Source organism: Limulus polyphemus, unplaced genomic scaffold (genome assembly GCF_000517525.1).
Source record: "Limulus polyphemus unplaced genomic scaffold, Limulus_polyphemus-2.1.2 Scaffold1323, whole genome shotgun sequence".
NCBI classification, from domain to species: domain Eukaryota; kingdom Metazoa; phylum Arthropoda; class Merostomata; order Xiphosura; family Limulidae; genus Limulus; species Limulus polyphemus.
In genome coordinates, this window is record NW_013666933.1 from 291,432 (window position 1) to 297,267 (window position 5,836).

Consider the following 5,836-nt stretch of genomic DNA (forward strand, 5'->3'; position numbering starts at 1 on the left):
CAAGTTCTGCCATTTATTCATAATGTCTTCCTGAACAGTGTCCTTTGTTTCCTACAAGTTCTGCCATTTATTCATAATGTCTTCCTGAACAGTGTCCTTTGTTTCCTACAAGTTCTGCCATTTATTCATAATCTCTTCCTGAACAGTGTCCTTTGTTTGAGGTGTTTAAGATTGTAAAAGGAATTGGTAGTGTTGATGCATCATCTGTTTTTCATATTTAATGGTGAGAATGGTAGAACTAGGGTCTACAAATATAAATTATGGCAAGGTAGGAGTCATCTACCTATATTTTTCTAAGAGGGTGGTTGGCCTTTGGTATGGGTTGCCTTCAGATGTGGTGGATGCAGTTAATTTAAGGGAGATTTAGGAGAAACTTGAATATTTGAATGATAAAGGCTAGCTTTGAGGTGTTTTTTTCTAGGGTTTAGTTTAATTTTAGTAGATATATCAGCTTAAATGGACCAAAAGGTTCCTTGTTGTCCTTTAATGTAATGTTAAACTATAAGGACTAATTTATTCTATTTTGAAAGGTTAAAAGATCTAAAAAAAAAAGGTGCGGACCACAAGTTAGTCGTAATTATTGAAAAAAGGAGAAGTTAGAAAGAAATTGATGGAATATTATTATTATTGGTTATTTTTAATATATAAATCCCTTGATGGCGGAAGTGTTGTCGCTTACAGAATTTTGGGTTCCTACATATATTCTTCACACTGCTTGGTCGTCAAAGTTTTTGAGAACTATATGGTTCAGTCGGAATTATACCAATAAAAAACTTTAAGCAATTTCATGAAATTGCTAATAAAAGATTCTATAATCAGTGATAGAACGTGATTACTGAAAATATATTATTTCTTGTTACAACATATGGAAAATAATTTACCTAATCACATCTGCTGTCTTGAATTCCCTTAAAATACAGATTAATATCAAGTTACATAGGACCTGATGGGTAGGGGGCGCTAGACTCGCAATCTGAGGGTCGCGGGTTCGATTCCCCGTCACACCAAACATGCTCGCCCTTTAAGCCGTGGGAGCGTTATAATGTGATGGTCAATCCCACTATTCGTTGGTAAAAGAGTAGCCCAAGAGTTGGCAGTGGGTGGTGATGATTAGCTGTCCTCCATCTAGTCTTACACTGCTAAATTAGGGACGGCTAGCGCAGATAGCCCTCATGTAGCTTTGCGCAAAATTAAAAAACAAAGAATTACAAAAGTCTTTTCTGTTAATATATTAACGTTTTAACAAACAAAACAAAGAATTACAAAAGTCTTTTCTGTTAATATATTAACGTTTTAACAAACAAAACAAAGAATTACAAAAGTCTTTTCTGGTAATATATTAACGTTTTCAAGGTGTTTTATTAACCATTAAGTACTTCTATTGCCAATACTTTTAACTACAACATAGTGAACTATTTTCGCAGATAAGTTTGATTTTCTTAAGGGGATCCATCCACCAAATGTGAAAGAAATCAAATATAAGTTGTTATGAGTAATTATTTTTTTCTCTTTTGCTTTGCCCCCCCCCCCCGGTAAGTCTACGTACAAACAAAGCTATAATCCAAGATTCAATTCTCCTCGGTGGACAGAGCAAACAGCCTAATGTGGTTTTGCTCTGAATCAAATAAACAAACAGTTATTTTTTTTTTATCCTTTGTATAGCTCCTAGCGGGAGTTACGAGTGTGAGAATGGAGTGTCTCGCTTATGTGGATAAGTAATTTTCAGAAGCATGAAAGTGATTGCTTATAAAAACAGCATTAATCAATTAATTAATTAAACAGCAGCAATTTTGTATAGAATATATCAAACAGTGGACCGGTATCGACATATACACTTATTTACACTATTGAAACAGTTCCCACGTGGGAACAGCAGCTAATTTTGTGTAGAATATATTAAACAGTGGACCGGTATCGACATATACACTTACTTACACTATTGAAACAGTTCCCACGTGGGAACAGCAGTAACTTTGTATGGAATATATCAAACAGTGGACCGGTATCGACATATACACTTATTTACACTATTGAAACAGTTCCCACGTGGGAAGAGCAGTAATTTTGTGTAGAATATATTAAACAGTGGACCGGTATCGACATATACACTTACTTGCACTATTGAAACAGTTCCCACGTGGGAAGAGCAGTAACTTTGTATAGAATATATTAAACAGTGACTGACCTTTCAGAGTTTATGTTTGTTATGTGACTGTCTAAAGGACGAAAAAAGCCATGTTAAAAAAAAAGAGGTTAAAATAGAATTGTATGAGCTCACTACGTATCATCAATATAGTTTGTTACGCTATATTTATTAATTAAAATATTTAAAGGTTTCACTCTTATTATAACACGTAAAGGCGGTGATTAAAGCTTGAGTACGAGTGATAGTGGTATCTATTATCATTGAGGAAATCAATGGATATATTAAACTTTTGTGTTCAATACAACTTTATGTTCGAAATGACACTCAGATCTGGTTGCGTTACCCATGGTGAGTAGAATACAGAAAAACCCATTGTGTGGCTCTGTGCTTAATTAATTATAAACAAACATAAAAAGTAATTATAGGCTTTTCAAGTATAGAAAATTCTTATTCGGCGAATTTTAATTATTAAAAGCAAGCAATCTCAACTCAAATTATGTTAGGTAACATAATTATGTAACACGTATTTATAAATAATTAACATAATTTCACATGAAGGATACTGGGAAGATTTACACCCGTGCTAGACTTAAAACTACAAAACAATGCTTTCGCGACTGTAACTAATGGTTCTTCTTACGAAGCCAGCAGGTGGCACTACGTTAGCAAGAACGTAGATATAAAGAAAATACATTTTAAGTTATTTCAGACAAAGTTTATATTCTTTGATTAATTTGTATTAAAACCCATATAAAAGTCGGTTAATTTTCAATTGGCGAACCCGCGTCTTGCATGGAAAGTTGAAATATTACTCGAGCGACCCTCTGCGTTGAGAACTTTGTAAAACACAATAATTTTGAAATAATATATAATATATATATAAAACTAAGGGAGTAGCAGACTCTTAATACGACACATCAAAGTGAATAATTTCATGTTTTCGCCTGTTACAACGTTTTATGTAATAAGTGACCAACAACAATCGTATCACTCATTTTCTACTTAGATCACATAGGAAACCCCAACAGTAACCAGTAATTCAAATACTGGTGATATTTTTGTTAACATTTTCGCATGTGTTTGTTGTAAAGCTACACTATGGGCTATTTGTGCACTGCCCACTGCGGGTATCGAAATCCGATTTCTAGCGTTTAAGTCCACTGACTTATAGCTGAGCCACAGGGGCTATTCACGTGTGTTTGTTTGTTAAGCGCAAAGCTACGCAATGCGTTACCTGTGGCGTGTCCATCACGGGTATCGAAACCCGGTTTTTAGTGTTATAAGCCTTCAGAATTACCGCTGAGTCACCGGAGCGAGCATTCTCTTGTGACCCTATGGTCTAACAACAAATTTGGTGTATAAATAGTTTTAAAAATGTGTTTAAAAGAGAATAAATCAGTTAAAGTAAATTAATTACTGAAAGAAAGTTATTCTCCTGTTCTGCCACTTACTTACAATTTGTCGCTATTAAACGAACAAATTGTGGGAACTAATTGTATTATCACTGCAAAGTGTAACAAAACAAAGTGTTTCTGAATTCATATAAACTTCGAATGCTAGATAAGCTAAGTAGAATATCTATCATGCTGAAAAATAGATACTTTTAACAGAACTAACTTATTAAACGGAATCAGAACAATTTTAACATAATTAGATAATCCAAATTATTTTTCCTACACAAAATATTCATATATGTATATATATATATTTTTTCAGATCAGGGATTTAGAATTTTGGTGGCTGATATATCTTTGTACTTAAATGGCATTGGAAAACAAATGAATATGGATCAATTTGGGGACCCAGGACAGTTCAGAAAGAGACCTACAACAAGTCGCACTCTAAACGTGGTAGACAAAATGCGGCAACTCGTAACAGGTGAGAATTCACGAACATAAAAATCAGTGTAAAAAGCTGTCTACGTGCTCCAGGCAACAGTACGCTACATAATAACAAATATTTTCTGTCTCGAAAATCTACAAGAGTGACAGACTTACGACAGAGCCTTTTGTAATGGTTTGTTTGTTTGTTTTCGAATTTCGCGCAAAGCTGCACGAGAGCTCTCTGCCGTCCCTAATTTAGCAGTGAAAGACAAGAGGGAAGGCAGCTAGTCATCACCACCCACCGCCAACTCTTGGGCTACTCTTTTACCAACGAATAGTGGGATTGACCATCACATCACATTATAATGCCCCCACGGCTGAAAGGCGCGAGCATGTTTGGTTGGACGGGAGATTCGAACCCGTGACCCTCAGATTGTGAGTCGAGCACCCTAAACACCTGACCATGCCGGACTTTTGCAATGGAAACTATACAGCAAGCTATTTTCAAAATAGACGGTCGTCAGATAGAGAATGAATGGACGTGGAGAAATTGACTGCGACGTGGTTGGACTTTAAAATCATGTACTCAACCTCTATCGGTCAATGAATGGACGTGGAGAAATTGACTGCGACGTGGTTGACCGATAGAGGTTGAGTACATGATTTTAAAGTCCAACCACGTCGCAGTCAATTTCTCCACGTCCATTCATTGACCGATAGAGGTTGAGTACATGATTTTGAAGTCCAACCACGTCGCAGTCAATTTCTCCACGTCCATTCATTGACCGATAGAGGTTGAGTACATGATTTTGAAGTCCAAGCATGACCTGATTATTAGGGTACTCGACTCGTTATCTGTAGGTCGCGTGATCGAAACGAGTTGCTGAATATGCTCATTCTTTCAGCTTTGGAGGCGTTGTAATGTGATGGTCAATCCCACTATTTTTTGATAATGAGCAACCCAAGAGTTGATTGCGGTGTTAGCTAGTTGTCGAAATTAAACAAACATAATTACCTATGTATATATATATATATATATAATTATCGCCTTGTGCAGCTAAAATAGCAGTTATGTATATATACATGTGTGCGTATATATTCTACCAAATGTATCGATGCCATGCCATGCATTTATTTTGTTGGCTTCACGAAAATGGTGGGATAGAGTGTGTGTCGTCATTCACCATACAAGTCTATACGAGCGACCTTCAGAAGTATCCGTTTTACGCGTGGCATTAAGCGTCACTTTCCTTGAGATTCAGCTTCACGTAGTACAAGCTGAAATGTCTACCAAACTCGAGCTATTTAACCTATTTACATTCAAACCCAATTTTGGAGGGGATACATCCGAGTTCCTTTACTAAATTTATTTCAGATCCTCATAACAACTTGTGACGTCGACATACCAGACAGATGGACTATATATAGATAGTTAGCATAGGTACCTGCACCATGCACGGCATTTATTTCGATAATTTCACGTGACTGGTATAAGGGCGTGCGTCTACGTCATTCGCCACGTGATCTATCGAATATGGTTGATTACAGCTCACGAAGTAACCCAAGGGAAATGACCGTAACGCACGAACCATTCGTTCATTTGTTTATTCATCGAAACTTTATCTTTGTACCGTCAGTTTCGGTTTGTATTTTAGTGAACGCTCCTGAAGAAGCAGTAAAGCAAAACGTTTAGAATTTAATTAAATACAAACATTTCTTGTAGAAGTTGTTTCGAAGAGACACTTGCAGAGGTTGTTTTCAAAGCTCACTTACGAAAGTTATTTTGATACATCTGCTATAGGCTTCTCTTCAAACAATCCTTGTAGGGGACTGTCGCGAAATATTCTTGTTGGGGCTAATTCCAAGT